The 8169-nt window shown below is 39.0% G+C and overlaps 1 protein-coding gene across 1 annotated transcript in view; it reads right to left on the minus strand.

Moving 5' to 3' along the window:
* Positions 1-5480, minus strand: part of LOC147870662 (transcription-associated protein 1-like) — a 49604-nt gene extending 44124 nt beyond the window's left edge. The window contains exons 1-3 of the mRNA XM_087342219.1: positions 2054-5480; positions 1399-1962; positions 79-544 (exon numbers count right to left, since the gene is read on the minus strand). The gene's annotated coding sequence lies outside the window, so the exon portion shown is untranslated. The remainder of the gene's footprint in view (positions 1-78; positions 545-1398; positions 1963-2053) is intronic.
* Between the last annotated feature and the right edge of the window lie 2689 nt (positions 5481-8169).

Below are 8169 nucleotides of genomic sequence, written 5' to 3' on the forward strand. Positions count from 1 at the left end.
TTCACATTCAAGAAATCAAGACATCACACTCTTCTAAGAACACACAGTTTAACTTCACCAAGCAGTTAACACTCCCACCTTAGCCAATGAACAAGCACCTTCCATTTTCAGAAGACAAATTCTGTCAAGTTCATTACAAACCCATTCACAAGTTAACTTTAAATACGGGTCACGACCAGCGACTTGACAAATTCTGAACTCCCTCGCTCACAGATTCATACTGGAGCCTTTCTTTCCTCCCCCCCAACAAATTTAAAACATTCGCCAAGTGGGCCATTATTCCACACGTCATAATACTGCAACTACAAACTCTACAACTCACACACGTCACGTCAGACCCACGCAACTTCCGTTGCCACTGATTCAGTGGATATTTAACGAACAGTTCGCTTGCCGTCGGTTTGGAGCCGAGGATGTTGATCGCTGTCTCCAAGAAAAGAACAAGTGCCAGGTGTCCCGGCTTACAGGGCTCCCTCTCCTCGTGCCCCATTATGACAGCGAGGGAGTCTGTAAACACCAGTCGGTCCATGCCCTTCAGGTTCGCCTGTTTTGATGTCATGGAGAAAGGACGTAAATGAAAGATTAAGAAATTTCAAGCCACTACAACACAGCCAACATCTGTAGCACTTCTACTACTAAGGTGAATTCAACCGACAAGGGGCAAGAGGTAGCCGTATCAATTAGATTTATTTTCCATATCACCATCAGTAATGCCACTTTATAATGCCTTCTGGAAGCAAAGGTGGAAGCTTCACCATCAGTAATATAAATTGTTTCAATGTTGAACAATCTAAATTTATAAAACTGAACTCACCAGCTTCCTGTGATATCGCCACCATTGTGTAGTGACACACAAGGAACACCGTCGTAACTCTTTCATGGCTGCAGCAACAAACACTCCTACCAACTTACACAACAGGCCTTACTGGCTGTTCCAGATATGAAGCAGACGCTTTCAACAAGTTCACGTACTAAATGTGGTTTTAAGAGAGATTTCAGGTTCTCACAGTGGTCTTTGGGTTCTAACACCACTTGGACTTACAGAAAACCAACACCGATTATGGTTTTTAAACATTTAATGGTTCGCTATATCAGCTGAAGTTATCCTTGTGACTAAGCGCAATGCCATGAGGCAGTGGGAGCATGGAGGTAAACTCCATGCATTCTCAATTATAGAACTATGTGGAGGTCAGCCTCAAAATGTGGTTCCTTAAACTGCAAAGAAAAATCACGTTCTTCATTGTTTCTTTGTAGTCTCAATAGAAGAAATAGACAAGTTCTTTATTTCATTAAAAACATTTACTACTTTTCAGGACAAAAGGTCTTCTTCTTTCAATAATGGCATTATAATTCAGAAAAGAATTTTATTAAACAATTTACTCAAATGGATAAACTTACCTGTGACTGCCATCTGGTGAGTGGCTCTGTCTTGCTTGTCCTGCAATCTGAACGGAATCCCATGGACTGCGGAGATCTCCACATGTGGATCATCAAAACTGCAACAGCGAATCACAATAAGTACAGATAATTACACTCACATCCTAATGTTCAATGGTCACAGCAGTGGCCAATGCAGTAGCTGCTTCCTAAATCAGCAACTGATGTATGAGGGACAGAGCAAATGGGAAATCTGGGTTTATGATATGACAAAGAAATACATTACTTGTAGAAGCCTCCTGGTACTGGCAGGATACTAAACCCAAACTAATTGTGATACAGCCTCTAACAGGCTCACTGTACCAGTAAATAATGAGCTACTGAATTTCCACATGCAAGTCACAAAAACTGAGGCTCCCACTACGTGTCTGTGGGTCATCCCAACCGCATCGCCTGATGAATTGTGTCCATCATGCACAATGGTCATGTCAGCTACCGGAGCAAAGTCTTGCTACCTCCGTAGTAATGATGGACTCGAAACTGCATAACGGCTGAAGTATCCCATATGCTTGCATTCACGCCTACCTGAAACAAAACCATGTACAGAAATAAACATCCGCATTGAGAGACCAGTATTAATTCTTACTACGAAGGCACTCTACACCACATTAATTACCTACTGGCAACTAATCCGGCCTTTCGTGCAACCAAAATATTTCCCACTTTACGTACTTCACACAGGAGAAAGATGACAAACATCAGTTCAAATAAACTTGCAAGCATCGGAAATATAAGAGAGTAAAGCTGCACTCGACTGGGCATGCATCCTACCATCACGCCGTCCGAAGTAAACAATAACAGCAGAGGAGCAGCGCCATTTTCTCGCACGCAGGGACGGCAACGTCTGAAAAACAGCGAACACATCCCGCCACCGGCGGAGCATGAGGGATATTCAATGATCAATATATGCGCACCCTGACGAACTGTCCTGTCATCTACCAACAATACACCTGAGTTACATGCCCCTCCGCGAACACTACACGGCACTGCCGAACCAAATGCTGCCTGAAATACCACTCCACAGTTTGTAAACTTATAAGCACCTGAAACGTAATTAAAGCCCTTCTGCCTTCTTGTCCACATGAAGTATTGTGGTTGTTATCAGGAATACAAAATATATTTGTGATTACATAAACTTTACATCAGGTACCCATCATATATGAGTTTGTTGTAAATGTAAACTGTGCTGTAGTTCACTGAAACATAATATAAAATATTCTCTTTAGCACCACTTTAAAGAAACAATATTATGCCTCCTTTTTTTGGGAACCAGGAATCTGACCATCTCCTCACTGCGGTAAATTTTGCCTGACTTTTCCTCCCTCCAAGCAGCTGAATAACCACGATCCTAACTTTGCGGTCTTATCGCGTTCCCTCAGTACTAATCTACACTTACCCACATGCTCCTGCCATCCTAAAGTGAACTGCGTTAATTTGTATTTTGGCTGCAATGTACCAGAGTAATAAGCATTTGTATAATCCATTTTCATCAAAATATTCTTTGCATTACGGCAAACCTGACACTATTTTAAATGAAGTTATTATAGAATCCCTTGACATTTTAGATTTCTTTACAGACAGTTACAGTGGTTATATGTGATTCCTCACGTAGCAAACGGAAAACGATTCACCACTGGGGGAGCCATCACACTTCTTACTAATGTACTGGTGAAATTGTTAAATGCAACTAAGAATATAAGGACATTATGCAGAGAGCTTATAACATTTCAATCTCTATCCATCTCCTACCCTTATTCAAAAGACTGAAACCTCTATCATTTCACACACACGAAAGTTTAACGTTACGTTAGAACAGTCTGGGAACTGAAACCAATAAGTGAAGAGAACGCTGTGGCAACGCAAAGACAGTCACCATTTCAACATATTTCACTAGGAGACAGGAACAAAATTCGAATGTCTAAGATACCAAAGACCACGAACAAAAGTGCTTTCAAGTATTTAGGCTGGAAGAGGGTTAAGAATTTTGATTAAACTTTATTTATTAATTTGTGGTTTATATAAAGTCAGTGTCAGAAGCTCATACAATGTAGCATAGATGACAATATTTGCTTTTAGGTTCATGAACATGCTCTTTCTTGCATGGAAATTTTAGAATGCCGTCTTCTGACAAATTATCAACAAACTGTGAAAGTGTGGAAGAATGGAGTCATGTTTTCATATTTGTTACCTGTATTTTCCAATGCATTAATCTGTTACCAGAATAATGGTTAACTGCAACTGTTGGTAAACAAACTGCTAAGGAAAATATTGTTGAATGAAGATTTCAGTTTACAATTATTACACGTATAGCACAAAATTTCTCAGGTTATGTGCATCTCATGTTACTTGTAAGATAATAAAAGGAAGGAAGGTGGCATTTCAATAATATTGATGCACAAGGCATGCATGTACTGTGTTTGAAAGAATATTTATTGTAACTGGCCACTTCATTGACGTGGGGGGGGGGGGGTGTGGCATGGAAACATTACGATGGATTTTAGGGAAATATGTTTTGAACCTCTGAGATGATTGGAAATGGCTGATTACGGATTCCCATGTGCAGGTGTTGTTATTACTCTTGATTAATCTTCCAACTGTAGGCTCCTACTTATAGTGGCAACGATATCAAATATTTTCCAAGTGGGCACAATGTATATTTTGTACTCCTTGGCCTTTGATTTAAGAATGATCACAATTTCCTGCATTGGAGAACATGACCGCATTATGCTACTGAAAATTTTATCAATGGATAGTACCACACCAATGACCATGAAGTTGTAAACCCAACATCCCCGAATTAGAAAATGAAGAAACACAGTAAATATTATTGAAGAGGCAGCACTACATACATAGGAAGATAATATTAAAATCGTCTTCTAACTAGTTCGAACTCAGCAAGTACATGAATTATTGCTCCTGTCAGTATGAGATCTGAGTTCTGAAAAATTACCTCACAATTACACTTCACATTCTGACAGGAGACTCTACACAAAGAGGCGAAATAACACGTGACGTTTACAGAAATTTGTTAAAAAGAGTTACAAAAGACAGGATACTACTCTACCTGTACAAAGGAAAGCACATCACAGAAAGGCGTGGGATACGAACCCACGGTCCCTGCGACCAAGAGGCTACAAGGACCGCGCGGCCACTTTGACGCAATGTACGATGTGACATTTCAGGTACTAAGGTTTTTTTCGTAATTTTGGTGGCATTTTTCCTCTGGACACGGCGATATTTTGCGAATGATTTATGTACTTTTCACAAAATACACACCGCAATGTAGAACTTACGTTGCCACTTATCAACTTCTCGTTACCTTGAACTTGAGGTCGCCGACAGGACGTTTGGCGTACGGAATTCCAAAGAAACGCCACTTAATATTTCTTGTTTCGGATAGATGCTAAAACATTTCCCTTCAGCAAACCTTGTTGCACTCTGACCATTTGTTTACTTGAGGTCTGCCATCTTCAGAGGCGAGGCTGCCAACGCGCAGATCCGACGGCCCACCATGTCTCCACGTCTGTGCGCTGGACTCCAGAGATCCAGATCCATTTTAAGTTACTGCATTATTTATTAGTAGCATAAATGGAAAGAAATCAATACTTTCGAATGGCATCGAGGACTAATCCATAGTCAGCCAGTACTGATTCTGTCTTGAACAGTCGGCTGGTCCCATTTGAATAGTCGCCACTAAACTACGGTTGGAATTATTTGATTTCAGTCGGTCAGTATCAACGTAACTTTGTGTTCTAGAAATAGAGTTCTATGGGACCATCAACAGAAGCTGGACCTATGTAATTTGAGAAAATTTATTCTATATAACGATGACTGAGGTCACTGTAGTAATTACATGTAGTGTAATATAAAATTAAATAAATATTTTAATAAATTATTCTTCGTGTGACAACATATATACTTCCACAATGAAATATTCAATAACATCATATTTATTTATTAATATAAATCGCCTCACAAAAAAACTGAATATAAATTTCTGGTACATCAATTGCAATGTTTGGTGGGCGCGGAATTCGTGGCGCACGTCAAACTTGTGGTAACATATTGGTTTCCTATGTCAAACTTCTACAAAATATATCGAAAATATTGCCTCACATATACTCGAGGACACGACGTTCAATCACAAGGACGCAGTCTATCGGAAAAATACGGAACCAAAGATAAGACGTGCCATCTGTGACGAACTCAATGGAAAGAAATCAATACTTTCAAATTGCATCGACGACCAATCAGAAGCCAGTCAGTACTGATTCTGTCTTGGAACAGTCGGCTGGTCCCATTGAAATAGTCGCCATTAAACTACGGTTCGGATTATTTGATACCGGTCGGTCAGTATCAACGTAAATTTGTGTTTTAGGAATAGAGTTCTTTGGGAACATTAACAAGATTAATTACCACCGTTCAATCAAGTATTAACGGGTGCTACTTACACTGAATCTCAGTGTAGGGATGTCTTCTCGGTGACGTGTGAGAATAGAAAAAATTGAAACAACAATCCAACATAACACGCAAGAATATGTGCGGTTCGCCACATTGAGACATACGACTTCAGTGAATGGACATTTCCATGCCATGTGTGCTCAGTAAAGACGTTTGTACGAGTTAGTAACACGTAAATCATATACAGACATCGTGTATCTTCTGAAGCTGGACCTATGTATTTTGAGAACATTTATTCTTTATAACGATGACTGGGGTCACTGTAGTAATTACATGTAGTGTAATATAAAATTAAATAAATATTTTAATAAATTATTCTTCGTGTAACAACATATATACTTCCACAATGAAATATTCAATAACATCATATTTAAGTGATAAGTGATTGGTGTACTTGCAAAAACTGAAATTATGTGTCCAATAAAATATCCTTTTAAAAAAATTAAATCAGCTATGAAAGTGAAGCCCAGAATATAATATACTTTTTAAAGTGACGGAATCGAATTTTTGAGTGTTTAATCATATACAATTAAACATAACGAGCTCAAGGTGCCCTCACATGCGCAAGTCATATGACTGCACTGCGCAACGTCTGCGCAGGTGCCCCACTAACCTAACCTAACCTAACCTAACCCAACCCAAACCAATCAAAACGGGGTAATCTGCATCAGTGCAAAATGGTTTCCTGCGCACGAATTTTGGGAAAAGCGAATGGATGCTCAGAAATTATTGAAATTTTGTATGGACGTCATGCCACAGGTAAGTTAATGATATTCATACTCTATTATGTCTTATCGATTTTAGAAATTCGCACGAAGGCATCAAAGTAGTGAGGTGGAGGATGCGCAAAGTCGGCCACGACCACTTATCAATAACGATATTAAGCGCTCACACAATCCCCATATAACACAATTAGTGCTTATATTCGCGTAATACATCATAGCACGTCTAAAATTACATAATGTTTCCACAAGAAATATTTCTTCCAAAATTGATGCAGTGTAGATGTTGACGCAAATACGTAGCAGATTCATGCGTAACGATGACCCAATCTAACTCACTATAAATAAGTATCATGTAACGAAAAATCGGAATAAACATACGTGAATGATATTACGTCATTTATTAATATAAATCGCTCACAAAGAAACTGAATATAAATTTCTGGTACATCAATTGCAATGTTTGGTGGGCGCGGAATTCGTGGCGCACGTCAAACTTGTGGTAACATATTGGTTTCCTATGTCAAACTTCTACAAAATATATAGAAAATATTGCCTCACATATACTCGAGGACACGACGTTCAAACACAAGGACGCAGTCTATCGGAAAAATACGGAACCAAAGATAAGACGTGCCATCTGTGACGAACTCAATGGAAAGAAATCAATACTTTCGAATTGCATCGACGACCAATCAGAAGCCAGTCAGTACTGATTCTGTCTTGGAACAGTCGGCTGGTCCCATTGGAATAGTCGCCATTAAACTACGGTTGGGATTATTTGATACCGGTCGGTCAGTATCAACGTAACTTTGTGTTCTAGGAATAGAGTTCTTCGGGACCATTAACAAGATTAATTACCACCGTTCAATCAAGTATTAACGGGTGCTACCTACACTGAATCTCAGTGTAAGGATGTCTTCTCGGTGACGTGTGAGAATAGAAACAATTGAAACAACAATCCAACATAACACGCAAGAATATGTGCGGTTCGCCACATTGAGACATACGACTTCAGTGAATGGACATTTCCATGCCATGTGTGCTCAGTAAAGACGTTTGTACGAGTTAGTAACACGTAAATCATATACAGACATCGTGTATCTTCTGAAGCTGGACCTATGTATTTTGAGAACATTTATTCTTTATAACGATGACTGGGGTCACTGTAGTAATTACATGTAGTGTAATATAAAATTAAATAAATATTTTAATAAATTATTCTTCGTGTAACAACATATATACTTCCACAATGAAATATTCAATAACATCATATTTAAGTGATAAGTGATTGGTGTACTTGCAAAAACTGAAATTATGTGTCCAATAAAATATCCTTTTAAAAAAATTAAATCAGCTATGAAAGTGAAGCCCAGAATATAATATACTTTTTAAAGTGACGGAATCGAATTTTTGAGTGTTTAATCATATACAATTAAACATAACGAGCTCAAGGTGCCCTCACATGCGCAAGTCATATGACTGCACTGCGCAACAACGTCTGCGCAGGTGCCCCACTAACCTAACCTAACCTAACCTAACCTAACCC

This window comes from Zootermopsis nevadensis, unplaced genomic scaffold, assembly GCF_977971745.1.
Source record: "Zootermopsis nevadensis isolate Lab colony 2312 unplaced genomic scaffold, Znev_1.0 Znev_ptg000230l, whole genome shotgun sequence".
Lineage (NCBI taxonomy): Eukaryota > Metazoa > Arthropoda > Insecta > Blattodea > Termopsidae > Zootermopsis > Zootermopsis nevadensis.